General features: G+C 47.7%; 1 pseudogene; it reads left to right on the forward strand.

The window, feature by feature from the left end:
* LOC141153153 (uncharacterized) overlaps positions 1–19,199 on the forward strand; it is a 211,748-nt pseudogene that overhangs the window by 159,262 nt on the left and 33,287 nt on the right.

The following is a 19,199-nucleotide window of genomic DNA, read 5'->3' on the forward strand; positions in this document are numbered from 1 at the left end:
GCGCTACAACGTAAGGGCACTACAATGTACCGGACACTACAATGTACTGGCCACTATAATGAAATATTTGCATTTTCACTTCGCAACATCCATTACTGCTCGTTTCTGGAAAGCACCCATGGAGTCAAATTCATCACTACACCTGTAGATACATTTCCATAGGGGTGTAATTTCTTAAATGGGGTCACTTGAGGGGGGATTCTGCTCTTCTGCCACTTAGGGTCTCTGTATATGGAGTCTGCAAACTGTTCTACTAAAGTTTGTTCTCCAAGAGTCAAATAGCGCTCCGTCCCTCCCGAGTCTCGCCATGTGGCTAAGCAGTACAGTACAGACACATATGGGGTATTGCCCCATTCAGCAGAAACTGTACAACAAATTATGTGGTCATTTTTACCCATTTTCCCTTGTGAAAATATAAAATCTGGGGCTAAAATAACATTATAGTGGTAAAAATGTAATATTTTTTTTCTTCACCTTTCAATTGTATAACATTTTGTGAATCACAATTACCTTGTATTCATTGGGAAAGTGCGCGGTGGATGCTGGGTGTGACGCTCGGGGAAACCCCACCCACAGCCCGGCATCCACCGCGGGGATCGCATCACCGAGTCACGCCTCACTTGACGTGACATCAGGGGAAGCAAGAGCCGGCTGAGGCCGGGGGTCGCGTGATGCCGGTGAGTGGCCAGCGATAGCGCCGCTCACAGGCAATAAAGACAAAGCTAGGTAATTAAAAAAAATCTCTCAACGGGTTAATTACATTGTGGCCATTTAGTAGTGGACAACTTCTTTAATTGCGTGGACTCTTTTCTATACTAAGGGCATGAGACGAAGCTTGAGAGAGGAAATGGCACTGGAGGTACATTAAGGGAACCTGCCATCAGTAATTACCACTTAAAGAACTATTTGCTGTCTAATCTCTGCCACCCCTGACTTGTGCCAATGTCACCAGTTTATAATTGTTATCCACTTTACCCGTCATTTTGTTAATGTTATGGCATGTAGTTGTCCTCCTTATTACCGGTACTTTCACTGACGAGGGTCTTCATTGTGAGATCCAGAAAATACATTCAGAAATCTATTTTGTGTTGAAGAAAAAAATCTCATCTAATTTATCTTTCATCCTAATAGGAAATCCTTGTGAGAATAACGGTTCATCACTATGGTATAAAAAAGAAGATATCTGGGAGCACTCTAATGGAGAAAACCTCATCACCCTTCCTGCACCTCCTGGACTTCACAGCACTTCACTTTCTTATAATCCTCCTAATCATGAGGAACCCTCTCCTGAGCAATCTCACATTATTACCAAAAGTCCAGGGGGCAAAGTGGATACAAGATTTCAGTGTGACAAGCAATTTACAAAAAGCTCAGATTTTTCAACACACAGAAAACACAAAGGAGAAAAGCCATACTCCTGTTCAGAATGTGGGAAATGCTTTACATATAAATCACAATTTGTTCTACATGAGAGAATTCACACAGGAGAAAAGCCATTTTCGTGTTCACAATGTGGAAAATCGTTCACGGATAAAGGGGATCTTATTAGACATCAGAAAATTCATACAGGAGAGAAGCCGTATTCATGTGCGGAATGTGAGAAATGTTTTGGAAGGAAATCAAACCTTGTTAAACATCAGAGAATTCATACAGGGGAAAAGCCGTATTCATGTTCAGAATGTGGGAAGTCGTTCACGAGTAACAGGAGTCTTATTAACCATCAGAGAATTCATACAGGAGAGAAGCCGTATTCATGTTCAGAATGTGGGAAATGTTTTGGAAGTAAATCAAACCTTGTTAAACATCAAAGAATTCACAAAGGGGAAAAACCTTTTTCATGTTTACAATGTAGAAGGTGCTTTAGAGATAAATCAAATCTTGTTAAACATCACAGAATTCACACAGGAGAAAAGCCGTATTCATGTTCATTCTGTGAGAAATGCTTTACATATAGATCAAAACTTGTGACACACGAGAAAATTCACACAGGAGAGGAGCCGTAGTCATGTTGAGAATGTGGGAAATGTTTTATACATAAATCGCACCTTGTAAAGCATGAGAGAAGTCAAACAGGAAAGAAACTGTAATTATGTTCACTGTGTTTTATAAACATTGTTCAGCATAAATGAGTACACCCCCTTTGATGAGTAAGATTTTGTTTAATAGCTCACTGAACACAAGATCAATTTCTAAAATTTTGCCAACACTAAGTTTCATAGAACATTTTTTTGTAATCAAAACATGAAAGTAAGGGTAATAATATAACTCTCATTACAAAATCTTCAGTTTTACTCAAATTAGTTGATGCAAAAATGAGTACACCCTACATCAAAAGCTACTACATCTATTATTTTGTATGGTCTCCATAATTTTAAAGGACGGCACCAAGTTTTCTAGGCCTGGAATGAACAAGTTAGTGACAATACTATATCTATCTTTCTTCTCTTTTTCAATAAAGAGCTCTTAGAGCCTGGATGCTGGATGGAGTGATGACAACTTGTCTCTTCAGAATTCCCCATAGGTTGGGTTGGGTTCAGATCAGGAGACACTTGGCCACAGAATCATTGTCACCCTGTTCTTCAGAAATGTAACAGTGGCCTACCAAGGGAACAGAGTGATGGCAGCATCTTTTCTGTCACTATAGAGCAGAACATCTGTGAATTCAAGATACCATCAATGAAATGTAGCTCCTCATGCAGCCCCCCATAAGGACTCTGCCACCACCAAGTGTCACTGTAGACACCATGCATTCTCATTGTATTCCTCACTTCTTCAACGTCATACAGTTTTGAAGCCATCAGTTCCAAAAAAAAAATGTATTTTGATCTCATCACTCCAGAGTATAAAGTCCCAGGAGTCTTCATATCTTTCAGTATGTGTCCTGGCAGATTGTAGGTCGACTTTTTTGTACATGGGATTCAGGAGAGGTTTTCTGGGAAGTGCTCGGATGGAAAATCCCGGTTGAGAAGTGTGGCGCCCAGCTGCTCTTGGTACCACAGATCCTAGAAGGGTGCATGGACGGATTACTCCACAAGAGGCCCTCATAAGCATTCACACACCTCCACCTTCCACCTCAGACCACCAGAGGGAGATTGTTAGGGATATAAATAGGGAAGGTGGAGCTAGGCAGTTCAGTGCCTCTGGAGAGTTCAGCGAGTCCAGGTCTGAATACAGAATCAAGCTCAGTCTGAGAAGAATTACCTCAGGGGACAGAGCCAGTTCCAGCTCCTGCAGTTGTTAGCCTGCAGTGCAGCGCAGTCCAGACTCACCTAGCTCAAGTTAGTGAGCCAAGGCGTGCCGACGCCATAAGAGCGGTGAAGCGCGGCAAGCTGCCGCTAGTATGTATAGCCTAGTGAGAGCTTTGAGCGAGGCCGAAGGCTAGAGGAGTGAGTAGCATTGGGGGCAGAGGAGCTGTACAAGCTCACCCCAGAAAGCATATACCGGACACCGGGTACACATCTACAGGGCCGTATACCCCCCCTGTGGAGACAACCGGAGACCCCTGGAAGACTTCAGGTCCCAGGATTGCCCAAGCGCTAATACGTACCAGAGCCAGGAGTCACAGAGGCCCCGCTAGCTGGGAGCGTGTACTCCAAGAGAAGGCCCTACCACAAAGTCAGCCGATGCAGGAGAGCGACAAAGTTAGGCCTAGCTCCAGGCAGATCAGAAACTTACTACGCAAAGGCAAGAAACAGGAGGCCCTATACCCGCTCCCTGGGGAGAATCCTGAAATGCACCCTTCACCCTACCGTGCTCCGGGATGTGCCTGAACTTCCATCAGTAAAAGGTACTGAAGAGAACTGTGTGTTTGCCTATCATTCTGCAGACCCGGCTGGGTCACCTCTGTCCTGCAGCCCCTCTTCATACGCTGCCCTGATGCCTAGCTCCACCTGTGTAGAGCTGTACCATCAAGCTGCCTTATCACCAGCCTCAGTGGGTTGCCGCAGCGCTGGTGATCCTCACCAGACACCACAGGTGGCGTCACGAACTTCCATATAATTAACCACCCTTTTAAAAGAGAGGCCCAGGGTACGGGCCCGGGAGCCGACCACCGGCACCGAGTCCTCCCCATCCCCTGGGCTCGACATTCTCTTTCCTGGCGTCACGAACAGGATCCCGTGCCCGCTGCAACGACGGAGTGTTATGCCCGTTGCCACCGGGTACTGTGCGCCTTTAATCAAAGAAACTGTATTTAACTGTGGCAAAGATTGCCGCCATTGATGGGCCGCCAAGTGAGAAGAAAGGCGTAACCGCGGGAAACTGATGGGCGTACCTGCAAAAGCGCGTGAAGCCCCGGACACGCCCCACGCCTCGACATCAAACCAGGAAGCGCCAGGTCCTGGAAGGAGCGCCGGCGAGCGCTCTGACGGATGCAAGCGACGCAAGGTCCTGAAGAAGACCGTCACCTGCGGAGCTGCGGCCTACCAAAAGAAAAGAAGGTAGGCCACAGTTCGCTAGGGGGGCGCCAGAATGTCCGAGGAACAGCACAGCGCCGGAGCACCGGTTAACCGCCCTGATGCTCAACCCGATCTCGGCGCTGAGCCGGCCGGAGCAGCCGCTCAACCAGCAGGACCTGTAACTCCTGTCATACCCATGGCCCTACCGTACATCCCTGGAGCGAAGTGGCTCCCCTGGTGCTGCGGAGCGAGAAGTAGAAACCTGGTCGGCCGCAGACCAGGAGTCAGTGTCTGCCATCTTTAAAAAGTTACAGACTGTCTTTGAGAATCGTACTGAGACAGACCGCCGGATGAGGCTCTACAACTGCTCTCAGCAGCCGGAAGACAGTGTTCAGGACTATGCCTGGTGTTTACAAGGGGCCCTGCGAGCTCTGAAACAGGTTAGTCCAACCAGCATCAATGATGAAAATAAAATGCTGAAAGAACAGTTTATCCGGGGACTGAGGTCCCAAGAGGAGAGCAGGACTGTGTGTTGGTGGTCCCTGGATCATCCAGATGCCACCTTTGACACCCTTAAGGACATGGCTATAAAAGGACTGCAGCCCCTGGAAACAACCGCCATCCAATGTTACCAGGGTGGGGTCACCCCAGTACCCGCAGCATCCACCTTTTCCCTGGTGGCTGCTGAAGCTAAGGTGCAAGCAACGTCCCCTAGTGAGCTGGACAGCTTGCGCTCTGAAGTGCGTCAGTTGAGCAAAACCCTGACCACTGTGCTGAGTGCCCTACAGCTGAGGACGGAGCCCGAGGAGGAAGGCAAGATCCTGTTAGCCGACAGCCCTGAGGATGTCCCCTGGATGCAAAGGAGGAGGAGGGCAACGCCACCCCCTGGGAGGGTCAGCGACCAGCGCCGTCCACAGAGGGACCCCGTCTGCTACCGCTGCCACAAGACAGGACACACCGTCCAGAGCTGTCCTTTAAACGAGAAAACCCTGGGGCCGAGGTCCGACACCCAGGAGTAAATTCCCCAGGCCCATCAGACTGGTACAGCAGGTTCGTGGGAGGGAGACCTTTCCTGTCCATTGTGCTGGACGGTATCCCGACACATGCTCTGCTGGACACAGGATCTCAAGTAACCATCATGCCTGATGTCCTCTACAGAAGGTTCTGGTCCATGGACGATCTAAGCCTGCCAGCTCCAAATCTTTCCGTCTATGCCTCAAACGGACTCCCCCTTAACCTAGTCGGGGTTAAGGATGTGGCAGTAAAGGTGGGAAGAGTGGAACTGAAGGACCAGGGACTAATTGTAGTGGAGACTAATCCTGATGATACCAATTTGTATATGGTACTTGGCACTAATATTGTTGGTAACTGTTTTGGAAAAGTTGTGTTCTTGCTCCAACAGATAGCTGACACTGCCAGACCAGGGCAGAGGAGGGCGCTGCAGAAGGAGATATGAGTCCTGATGTACCAGCAGCAAGAAAAGTTAACAGGTGGTGAAATTGGTAATGTACGGGTGACAGACCCCATACCCATTGTGATCCCCCAATGAGTGAAATGCTTATCTGGTGTAGAGCAGCAATAGGTCTTAGAGGACAGAGCTACCAGGCGGTAGTAGAACCCCTTAGCTCAGAGCACCGACCCACACTCTTAACCGCCAGAGGGGTAGTAGATGTACGCAATGGGAGGGTGCCCGTCCGTCTTCTCAACTATGGGGAAAACGAGGTTAGATTACCACGCTATGCCACTGTTGCCAAGTTACATGCTGTAGATAACAACTCCATTCACACGGCGGAGTCCTTAACCTCACCAGACGAAGTGGAGGATAATGACCCTGCAACCCAGGTGGAGGATTGGTGTCAACAGCTCCATGTTGGGACAGACACCACTCCTGCCCATCAGAAACAGGATGTACACCGGGTGGTTCAGGAATACGCGCAGGTGTTCAGTAAGCACCCACTTGACTTTTGGAGGATTAAGGGGGTTCAACACCATATCCCCACAGGTGACTATCCACCCATCAAAGAACGTTACAGGCCTATACCACCAGCACACTACCAGAAGGCGAAGGAGATGTTGCATGACATGAAGAAGGCAGGGGTAGTAAGGGATAGTTGTAGTCCCTGGGCCGCTCCCCTAGTTTTAGTCAGGAAAAAGGACGGGAGCATGAGAATGTGTGTAGATTACAGACAAGTAAATCGCATTACACATAAGGATGCATACCCTTTACCATGTATAGAGGAATCCCTGGCTGCCTTAAAGTCTTCAAATTACTTTTCCACCCTTGACCTCACTAGTGGGTACTGGCAAGTAGCTGTGGCTGAGGAGGATCGGGAGAAGACGGCCTTCACCACCCCGATGGGACTCTGCAAGTTCAACAGTATGCCGTTTGGGCTCTTCAATGCCCCCGGAACGTTCCAGAGATTGATGGAGTGCTGCCTGGAACACCGCAACTTCGAGACTGTGTTACTTTACCTGGATGACGTGATAGTGTACTCCAAGACGTATGAGGACCACTTGAAGCACCTGGCGGAGGTATTTGAGTCACTGTCCCGGTACGGGATGAAGCTGAAGCCCTCAAAGTGCCACCTGCTCAAGAGAAAGGTACAGTACTTGGGGCATATTGTCAGTCCGGAAGGGGTAGCACCAGACCCGGAAAAGGTCACTGCCATCCAGAAGTGGCTGGAGATGAAGGACCTCAAGGAGGTGCGTCAGTTCCTGGGACTAGTAGGATACTACCGGAGGTTTGTAAAAGACTACACTAAGAAGGCAGCCCCTCTGCAAGACCTCCTGGTAGGACATTCCCCCCAAAGGCAGGAACCCTCCATTCCACTGGGGTAAGGAGCAAGCCGACTCATTTCAGAAGATGAAGGAGATCCTGACAGGCAACGAGATCCTGGCCTACCCTGACTACAGCCAACTGTTCCTGCTGTATACTGATGCCAGCAACGAAGGGCTGGGAGATGTCCTAAGTCAGAAGCAGAATGGCCAAGAGAAAGTGATCGCATACGCAAGCAGGAAGCTCCGCCCGACCGAGAGGAACCCAGAGAACTATAGCAGCTTCAAGTTGGAGTTCCTGGCCTTGGTCTGGGCCATCACTGAAAGGTTCAAGCACTACCTAGCCTCCAGCAAGTTCACTGCCTACACTGACAACAACCCCTTGACTCACCTTGAAACAGCCAAGCTAGGAGCCATGGAGCAGCGATGGATGGCTCGGCTGTCAAACTACCAATTCACAATTAAATACCGAGCGGGCCGCAAGAACGCCAACGCCGATGCCCTGTCCAGGATGCCTCACCAGTCAGACACAGAAGAAGTGGATGACCTGGAGAAGATTGACCTACCTGCCTTTGACCGGAATGGGGTGATCCACGAGCAACGAGCCTCCAGGAGGCAGTGTGGGAAGACGTTAAACCCTCTGCCTCACCACAGCTGGAAGGAGACCCAGAACACTGACCCATTTGTCAGCTGTATCAAGGAGCTGATAACTCAAGAAGGTTCCTTCCTGGAGAAGGAAGCGTTTCTCCAAGCCAAGCAGCTGTGGAACGAGAGAAGCCGGCTGTTTATCTACCGTGAGAAGCTGTGCCGGAGGTACGTCAATCCAAAAACCCATGAGATGGTATGGCAGATAGTGGTACCCAAGACAGACATCCAAATGGTGTTGGAGGCCTACCACGATCAGGCGGGAAACTTTGGCTGGAAAAAGCTAGAGACCCTGCTGAAGTGTCGATTCTACTGGGTAGGAATGCGCAGCTCCATTGAGCGGTGGTGCCGAAACTGTGGACCCTGTAGCCTCAGGAGAAAAGACTACAGCAGCCAGAAGGCACCCCTGCAACCCATCAAGACGACTCGACCCCTGGAGATCGTGGCCCTGGACCATGTCAAATTGTCACCCTGCAGATCAGGGTACTCTTATGCCCTGACCATGGTGGATCACTACTCTAGGTTCCTGGTGGTCGCCCCCGTCAAGGACCTGACGGCGGAGACAGCAGCAAAAACGTTCCAGGCATGTATACTCTGAGCAGGTGCTGACGGACCAAGGCCCGGCCTTTGAGGCTGAGTTATTCAAAGCGTTCTGCCATCTCTACGGGTGTAAGAAGATAAGAACTACACCGTACCACCCCCAAACCAATGGTCTCTGTGAAAAGATGAATAACATCATCATCGACCTGCTGAAGATCATACCACTAGAGGAGAGAAACCAGTGGCCAGACCTACTACCTGACCTAATAGATCTGTACAATCACATACCAGTGAGTTCCACCAATTGCACTCCGGCATATCTCATGCGGGCAAGACCTGGAAAGCTGCCCATGGACCTGGAGCTTGGTGTTGTGGAACCTGAAGCAGATGTGACCACTGAGGACTGGGACACAACAAGACAGGAGCAGTACAGAAGAGTACAGGCCTGTGTCGAAGACAGTCTCACTCGAGTGAGAGATAAGCAGGAGGCCCACTACAACAAAAGTGTGCCAGCAGAACCCTTCACACCTGGTGAAGTAGTGTTAAAAAGGAAAAGGAGGAACCACAAACTTGATGACCAGTGGGAGAGAGAACCCTACACTGTGTTACAGTCAAGATTTGATAACAGGAAGACCTGCCTAATTAGTAGAGACGGAGAAAGAACGACTGCAACAGTATCCAGGGACCACCTGAAGTTGTGTCCAGGTCTGCTAAAGCCCCAAGAAGAAGTGCCTCTCACCGTACCGGAGGAGCCTAAAGACACAGTAATACACACTGACTTAGGAGATTTCCCGGCAGATTGGCCCCAACTAGGAGGAGCAGTAATCATCCTTGTAATCACCTTCTACCCACAGCAAGAAGAATCCCCGGAAGAAGGATCCCCGGCTGGAGCAGAGCAAGAGGGCCCAGCTAATAGTATACTTGCCAGTCCTGTAGAGAGGTCAATGCAGCCTTGTACCCCCTCCACACCTAGTACTGACAGAATGGGAAGTAGTGCAAGTACTAGTGCGTCACGCATTCCAGTACCACGCAGGTCCACGCATAGTACTAAAGGTCAACCCCCTGTCAGGTATAATGAGTAAAACAATTGAATTTCTGACAGTGTAGATAGTTACCCCTGGGGTATTAAATAGTATTGTCTTGTATATTCTATGTATGTGTATCTTAATTTGTGTTTTGCCTTATTGATGGACAATCTAAGTGAAATGGACACTTTTCTTGTTTGACTCTAGTTACCCGTTGGGTACCTAAGATCTCTGTGGCTGATGACTATGTGCAGCCCAAAGACTTTACTTTGTAAATATTTGCACTCCCTGGAGTGCCCCTTTAGGTGACCTCAGAAGGAAAACCTGTCTGGAGTGGTTCTACCGGAGGTCCAACTCAGGATCTCCATGCCCTGCAGCCACTCCAGGGCATACGTTGAAGGTTTGGGACAGGTCCCTCAAGCTACCAAGTACTCTACCTTGTGAGATGGACATCCAGCCTGGGAACCTCACCGCAAGAGACTTGGATTCTGTGGGTTACTTATTAACTTGTATATATCTGTTTATGTTCATTTGCAATGTTCAAGTCAAAGTGCCTCTCAAAAAGGGAAGGGTGCATGGATGGATTCCTCCACAAGAGGCCCTCATAAGCATTCACACACCTCCACCTTCCACCTCAGACCACCAGAGGGAGCCCGTTAGGGATATAAATAGGGAAGGTGGAGCTAGGCAGTTCAGTTCCTCTGGAGAGTTCAGCGAGTCCAGGTCTGAATACAGAGTCGAGCTCAGTCTGAGAAGAGTTACCTCAGGGGACAGAGCCAGTTGCTAGCCTGCAGTGCAGCGCAGTCCAGACTCACCTAGCTCAGGTTATTGAGCCAAGGCGTGCTGACGCCATAAGAGTGGTGAAGCGCGGCAAGCTGCCGCTAGTGTGTATAGCCTAGTGAGAGCTTCGAGCGAGGCTGAAGGCTAGAGGAATAAGTAGCATTGGGGGCAGAGGAGCTGTACAAGCTCACCCCAGAAAGCATATACCGGACACCGGGTCCACGTCTACAGGGCCGTATACCCCCCTGTTTAGACAACAGGAGACCCCTGGAAGACTTCAGGTCCCAGGATCGCCCAAGCGCTGATACGTACCAGAGCCAGGAGTCACAGAGGTCCCGCTAGCTGGGAGAGTGTACTCCAAGAGAAGGCCCTACCACAAAGTCAGCCGGTGCAGGACACCGACAAAGTTAGGCCTAGCTCCAGGCAGGTCAGAAACTTACTACGCAAAGGCAAGAAACAGGAGGCCCTATACCCGCTCCCTGGGGAGAATCCTGAAATGCACCCTTCACCCTACCGTGCTCCGGGATGTGCCTGAACTTCCATCAGTAAAAGGTACTGAAGAGAACTGTGTGTTTGCCTATCCTTCTGTAGACCCGGCTGGGTCACCTCTGTCCTGCATCCCCTTTTCATACGCTGCCCTGAGGCCTAGCTCCACCTGTGAGGAGCTGTACCATGAAGCTGCCTTATCACCGGCCTCAGTGGGCTGCCGCAGCACTGGTGATCCTCACCAGACACCACAGGTGGCGTCACGAACTTCCATATAATTAACCACCCTTTTAAAAGAGAGGCCCAGGGTACGGGCCCGGGAGCTAACCACCACGACATCCCCCCCAAAGCTAACAACGAGGCCCGGGCGCCGAGTCCTCCCCATCCCCTGGGCTCGACAGAAGGAATGGACGAGACTTAGAAAGTTAGTAATAATCCAGCACTTGTTTTCCAGTGTGAATAAAAACAAAAACTTTTATTGAAAAATCCAAAATAAAATCATAGAAACATTAAAAACAGAACATCCTGGGGAAAGAAGCAACAAATCTACGCGTTTCTACCTGGTATTTGTGTTCAATTCTTCTTCATGACATAATAAATCACCAGTAACCGGCTTCTTCTACACATCATAGGGTCTAATGCACAGCGGAGACCCCCAGCCCCAAATGGACGTGTGCAAGTATGTCTACATTACCCCTATGGACGATCATATGTCCACAACAAAAAGCATCCGTGCAATAGAAGAATGAAGTGTCTGCATCTATAATGTGTATATTATGTATAATTACTATAAAAGAGGAAAAACACAATTCAGTAAATGGATACAAGGTCTGAACGAAGCTTCATATCACTGGGGAATCTGGAGTCCAATTCCAGAATCCACAAGGCTTCTCTGGGGTGTACTTTTTATACCAATCTCCCCCCTTAGCTGGTCTGGTGACATATTCAATACCCACACTGTAAAGTGATTAATCCCTATTGTGTTGTATGAGATGTTGTGATGCTGCAGATGTATTACGTGTTGTGGGGCCAAGAACGTCCCTAACGTGTCCCCCAATGCGGTGACGTAAGGGTCTGACCGTGCCCCCCACATATTGCAGCAGACAAGCTTCACATTGTATGGTGTCAATGACGTGTGGAGCTACAACTAATGAGATGTCGGATATTATAGGGTTTATTATGGTTAGTAGATGCAGACATTTTTGCTTTGTGCACAGACTTGCACAAACCACATTTATTTCTCCCACATTCAATGAAACCTTTGGTGTTTGTCATCCACGTGTCAGTTGTCTTTCTTGTTGCTGGATCCTTGTCGGTGTATAACATAGGTAAATGTTTTCTGGTAATATTCACTATATTATAGGAATCTTCACTGTGTTGTGGTTAATTTTTTTAATATCTAGATATCATTATTAATTTAGATAAAAACAATTATATTTTTTCTATGTGTGAAGTCTGCTTGATTGTTTTCTAAATTTACATTGTGGAATGTCTGACTAAGATACTTGTTTCCTGTAAAGTCCTTGACAAGAAGGTTTACGCTGAGCCAAGGGATATTTGTTACTAATAAGTCTATTTCAGTTTTCTGTAACAATGAAGTTCTGTTCTGTCTAGCTAATTAATATGGTGAGTCTTTGTTGCCACACCAGAAGACTCTACCTGCTGACAATGCATGTCACATGTATTCTGTCTGTCTTCCTTCATCGATGAAGTATCTTAATTTGAATCTCACTGGCAATGTGAAGACCCTTTGCTGTCTATTCCAAAGTTCTCCCTAAAAACAAAGAGGGTCTCCATAACAGTACATGCTGCCTGAAACCTAGGATTGTCATAACCGGACTGTAACGGGTCTGGGAGGTGGAACCACAGAGCAACTATACAAAGAGGCAGTCCTTGTAAGGAAGCGGGTGACACCCAGGGAAGGCAGGCAGGCAGTCACGACTAGTGACAGGGACAGTCTCTGGGTAAGAGGGCAGGAGGTCACGGCAAGTGCCTGAAACCTGGGATTGTCATAACCGGACCTCCTCTGGACCCGTCAACAAGGATCTCTCTGGGAATTACTAAATGAAATCCGCGGTAAGTAATCCCTTGTATTACTACTAATTCAGTACTACCTAGAGGGCTCCAGGATGGGTAATTGGTGGTCCTAACAAGACAATCATTTTTGAACCCTTGCCAGTGATTGAATTTGTTGTCTTATATGTTTCAATGTGGTTTTTAGATGAATGATTGACGTATTGTTAAGTCGTTTTTGATGAATCAGAATATATGTCCTCAGTGTCTGTGTTCTGTTTTGTGTAAGCTCAAGAGAGGGAAAATCATAGTAGCTGAAGTTCTTGCTTAGCCTGTATACCCAGACTGGGAAACATATAGTATAAAAAGTAACACTTATTGCAGATATAGTTGTCACGTAGTGCCTTTACAAGGTGTAGAAGGAAAACCTTTGAACTGGGAAATGTTATATGATCATGCAGAAATAATTGGAATAGTAGGTGGAGCAGTAGGCTTGGTATTGTTATTTGTTTGGTTGTGTGTAAGAATCTCCCTAGCTCACAGGGCTGGAAAATCTGTGTTAGTACTTCCTTAAAGATCTGTCTTCCGAGGCTCAGAGGAAACTGGGACAGGATCAGATCCGTCTTTCGAGGATCAGAGGAGACTGTGACGGGATCAAATTTAGAGTCTGAGAGGCTCTAGGTGTGCTCAAGAGAGTTCTACGGTAACTCTGGCACAGTGATTGCAGTCATGGGGACAGGCAACAGTAAGGAATTGACTAACCTAAAGGGCGTGGCCCCAGTTCCAGCATGTGAAATAGTGGAGAGACTGAAAGGAAAAGAAGCAGTAGAGGGATGTGAAATAATATTGAGGAAATTTGGTATGGGAAAGTGGGGAAATTTGGAGGAGAAGAAATGGGAGAAATATATCTGCAATTGGGAAGGATGGTTGAAAGATAAAAACAAACTAGAGCAGGCTAGGATGTAGTTAGAAGTAGCAAAACGTCTCTCAGAAAGTGAACATAAATCAGAAGAAACCAGGCATGGAACTGTCTATATAATCTATTAAAGTTTGAAAAACTCTCAAACCCCTGTAGTCTCTGTACCTGATGTAAATTCTGCACCCCTTCAGCACCCCCGATTTATGCTGGGTCAATGGCATGGACTTGCAGACATTGTGGTCATCAGAATCCCCCTGGGGTTAATTGTTGCAGGTCCTGTGGGTCTTCACGCCCGGGGACAACACCAACGGTGCCTCTGTTCCCTATGAGGACCACTAGTCATGTGTAGTTTCAACCTCCTAGGATGGTTGATAATGTTCAGGTACACGATCCACCCCACGTATGGCCAATAGAAACATATCGGCCTTGGTCCCCCAGTGAACTTATTGCCCTCGCTACACAGCTCCCAGATCCCCGAAAAAAAAACCTTAACATTTAGAATGCACCTCCAGGGTGTTCAGGAGGCATATCGGGCCACATGGGATGATCTAGTTTCTGTCATTCTGGATCAAATGTCCCGCAAAATCAACAGCCACTACCCAGCCGCCTCCATAGGAAACTGGCAATCCAGATGTCTCCCTCTGCCCCGTTGTCACCCCCCTGGGACCCACACTCACTGTCCCCGTGTCCCTGGGGGAGGGACAAACTATTTCATTCATGGTAGACACTGGAGTTAATGCAGTAACTATAGTGGATACTCCACTTGTACCCAACCCCCATACTCTCCTGAATCAGGTCCCCTCCACAGCCACCTGTTTCACAATGATTGATCTGGCCAATGCTTTTTTCTCTGTCTTCTTGTCCACGGAGTGCACCTCTTATTTTGCCTTCACCCACAGAGGTGCTCAGTATGCATGGGCAGTCCTTCCTCATGGAGCTGCTAACTCCCCTTCCTTATTTTCCACATCCCTAAAGACTGTACTCGATAACTGGTGCCCCTTTGATTCATCCACCATACTCTTACAATATGTGGATGACCTCCTTTGTTGCACCACTGAGCAGATATGTCACAATGAATCTCAATCTCTGCTGATATTCTTAGCAGAAAATGGGTGCAAAGCTTCAAAAGATAAACTCCAATTGTGCAAGTCCACAGTCACTTTCCTTGGGCATTGCCTGTCTCCAGGCATTAAGCATCTCAGCCCAGGGAGGATTGAGGCTATATTAAAAATATCTCTTCCAAGATCTACCAAGTCCCTTCGGGCATTCTTGGGCCTAGTCCAGTACTGCCGTCTCTGGATACGAAATGCCTCTAGTATTATGGCCCCATTGTTCCAATGCCTCAAAACTGAGCCTTTCACCATTAATTCTGAGGGTATTGATGCATTTCACACCCTCAAGCTCACTCTCTCTGCCTCACCAGTTCTAGGTATACCGAATTATGACAAGTTTTTTACTTTGTACTGCCACGAACAGGCTGGACATGCGTCTGGTGTCCTTACCCAAGAACATGGTGGTAGGCAGCGCCCTCTAGGGTATTACTCTGTAACCCTTGATCCAGTCATTATGGGTTCTCCTACTTGTGTTAGAGCTGTGGCAGCTGCTTCAGAACTTGTTAAAAAGACAGAGGACATAGTGTTAGGAAGCCCCCTCACACTTCAAGTTCCTCATGCTGTATCTGAAATACTTCAACAGGCTCAGACCCGTCACCTCTCAGCATCAAGGTTGACAAAATATGAAGTCTCACTCCTTACACCTCCCTATATAACTATCGAACGCTGTAATGTTCTAAATCCAGCTACACTACTTCCAGTGGATTTAGAAAAGGGAGGAAAGTATCAGGATGTGGAAGAGGGAGAGACCATGAGCCAAGATTTGCCCCTGTTTTTCAAATTAGCAGATGAGGAAGCTCAGTTTGATATGGCACATGAACATGATTGTCAGGCATTGATGGAAGCTGAAATAAAGGGCTTGGCAAATATTACTGATGTGCCACTCACTAACCCCACTGATGAGTATTTTGTAGATGGTTCCAGAGCTTGGGACAGTGAACAAGGACGATTCATCACCGGGTATGCAGTAGTCCACAATGGTAAGGCAGTGATACAAGAACCACTCCCCTCCAGCTGCTCTGCGCAAGAGGCAGAGCTTAAAGCACTCGCTGCAGCGTGTAATCTGGGAAAAGGTAAAGAAATTAATGTATTTTCTGACTCGCAATATGCTTATGGTGTTGCACATGACTTTGGCGCCATTTGGCGAAGCCATAATTTCTTGACTTCTGCTGGCAAACCTATAAGGAATGCACAAGCGGTAGAGCAGCTACTCACAGCACTCACCCTTCCCTGAAGGGCAGCCATAGTCAAAGTGTCAGCACACACTCAGGAACAAACTCCCCTTGCAGTAGGGAATGCTTTGGCCGACCAGGCAGCTAAGGAAGCAGCACGATTACCTCTGACAGAGATACTGGCTATAGCAGGTGCGGGAACCCCAGGAGACTCAGAGTCAGGGAGTGCAGGAAGCCCCTTTCTAATAAGGAGACCTCCCCTGCACCGGCCCCAGTGGCCGTGGACCTCGAACTACTGCAGGTCTTCCAGACCCAGGCTCCCCCCCACGAGCAGAATGCATGGGTCAAAGCGGGCGCCGTACAGTCAGTGTCAGGGGTATGGCAGGTAAACAAACGTATTTGCCTTCCACGCTGCCTGTTCCCCATGATGGCTGCCCTTGCACATTCTCCGCTGCATAACTCAAAGGGTGTTATGTGTGCAGTGGTGCTACAAAACTGGTGTGCCCCAGGGTTCCCGAATACGGCTGCAAAGTATGTTGAAGAATGTCTAGTTTGTGCAAAACATAACCCTGGTAGGCCTATTCGAGTCCCACGAAAATGCACACCAAAACCAGATTACCCATTTCAGAGTCTGCAGGTGGACTACATACAGCTACCTAAGGTGGGTAATTATGAATACGCCCTGGTATGCATTGACCTTTTCTCTGGGTGGCCAGAAGCTTGGGCAGTGACTATAGCAAACACAAAAACTACTGCTAAAAAATTGATCAGTGAGGTGGTTTGTAGATATGGGGTGACCGAAACTATAGACAGTGACAGAGGAACCCACTTTACTGGGGAACTAATGAAACAAATCATGGTCACTCTTCGGATAGAACAGGATTTCCATGTTCCATATAATCCACAAAGTAGTGGGAAGGTGGAACGCCTCAATGGTACCTTGAAGCTAAAAATCCAAAAGTGCATGGAAGAAACACACATGTCCTGGGTAGATTGTTTGTCGGCGGCTGCTGGAGAGAGCCGCGATCGTTACGGGGTCTATGTGCCTGCGGCCACAGGTGCAGAAAGGATGCCGAGGGAACGGAGGACAGGTGAGAATCTTTTTTTTTTTCTCTGCCATGTGAAATACAGCACAGGGGACCTGTGCTCAGTATGGGGGGGGGGCACTGTGCTCAGTATGGGGGGGGCACTGTGCGCAGTATTGGGGGGACGGGGACCCTGTGCGCAGTATTGGGGGGGGGCCTGGATGGGGGACATGTCTGCAACATGGGGACCTGGATGGGGGACCATGTCTGCAATTTGGGGGACCATGTCTGCAATATGGGGGACCTGGAGGGGAGACCATGTCTGCAATATGGGGGACCTGGATGGGAGACCATGTCTGCAATATGGGGGACCTGGAGGGGAGACCATGTCTGCAATATGGGGGACCTGGATGGGAGACCATGTCTGCAATATGGGGGACCTGGATGGGAGACCATGTCTGCAATATGGGGGACCTGGAGGGGAGACCATGTCTGCAATATGGGGGACCTGGAGGGGAGACCATGTCTGCAATATGGGGGACCTGGATGGGAGACCATGTCTGCAATATGGGGGACCTGGAGGGGAGACCATGTCTGCAATATTGGGGACCTGGATGGGAGACCATGTCTGCAATATGGGGGACCTGGAGGGGAGACCATGTCTGTAAGATGAGGACCAGTTCAAAAGGTGTATAGAAAATAAAATGGTATCACTAAAAATGTCACTTTGTCATGCAAATAATGCGGCCCCCCAAATTAAATGTTTTTCCATGTGCGGCCCATATACCCAGCTGAGTTTGAGACCCCTGCTTTACACACACTGTACAGACGAGCTGCAGACGACAAGCCCAGACCAGATGGTAAACCGCATCTTGTAGAAATGGGGGTGGCTAATACATTTTTTAGTGTCTTATTCATTTACCCATTCATAATGCAAATGTGGGATAACTTGGTAGAAGCGACTGATTATCTAGATGACCAGATCTTCCAGATTCTTGACGTTCTCAATACATCTAATATTGTACAGAAACAAATAATTGCAGTTACTAACCAACACACCATAGTGCTAGATTACTTGACTGCTAGAGAGGGTGGGATGTGTCAGATAATAGGTCCTACCTGTTGCCACTACATAGACCCTGCCGGAAATTTCCAGGTAAAGACCAAGATAGAGATAGTTAGAGAAATGAGGGATGCGTGGCTCCAAGAACATCATGTCAACAAAGATTCCTGGTGGAGCGACACTTTCTCATTTCTTAATCCTGTCAATTGGTTCAAGGGTATAGGTGGATGGCTAATGGGCATCCTACAAGGTATTCTACAAATAGGGATTCTGATATTACTAGTGTATATAGTTGCCAGGATTAGTATATTTGCTATTAAGAGACTATGCAAGAAAACACGTAAGATTAAGCATCACAGGCCTGTGAAATATAATGCCACTTCTCCTATAAACATACAGTTAGGTCCATATATATTTGGACAGAGACATTTTTCTAATTTTGGTTCTAGACATTACCACAATGAATTTTACACAAAACAATTCAGATGCAGTTGAAGTTCAGACTTTCAGCTTTCATTTGAGGGTATCCACATTAAAATTGGATGAAGGGTTTAGGAGTTTCAGCTCCTTACCATGTGCCACCCTGATTTTAAAGGGACCAAAAGTAATTGGACAATTGACTCCAAGGCTATTTCATGGACAGGTGTGGGCAATCCCTTCGTTATGTCATTCTCAATTAAGCAGATAAAAGGCCTGGAGTTGATTTGAGGTGTGGTGTTTGCATTTGGAAGGTTTTGCTGTGAAGTAAACATGCGGTCAAAGGAGATCTCCATGCAGGTGAAACAAGCCATCCTTAAGCTGCAAAAACAGAAAAAAACCATCCGAGAAATTGCTACAATATTAGGAGTGGCAAAATCTACAGTTTGGTACATCCTGAGAAAGAAAGAAAGCACTGGTGAACTCATCAATGCAAAAAGACCTGGGCGCCCACGGAAGACAACAGTGGTGGATGATCGCAGAATAATCTCCATGGTGAAGAGAAACCCCTTCACAACAGCCAACCAAGTGACCACCACTCTCCAGGAGGTAGGCGTATCAATATCCAAATCTACCATAAAGAGAAGACTGCATGAAAGTAACTACAGAGGGTTCACTGCACGGTGCAAGCCACTCATAAGCATCAAGAAGAAAAAGGCTAGACTGGACTTTGTTAAAAAAACATCTAAAAAAGCCAGCACAGTTCTGGAAGAACATTCTTTGGACAGATGAAACCAGGATCAACCTCTACCAGAATGATGTAAAGAGAA

Source organism: Phyllobates terribilis, unplaced genomic scaffold (assembly GCF_046119375.1).
Source record: "Phyllobates terribilis strain yellow unplaced genomic scaffold, ASM4611937v1 Scaffold_1__5_contigs__length_1240528914, whole genome shotgun sequence".
Taxonomy (NCBI): domain Eukaryota; kingdom Metazoa; phylum Chordata; class Amphibia; order Anura; family Dendrobatidae; genus Phyllobates; species Phyllobates terribilis.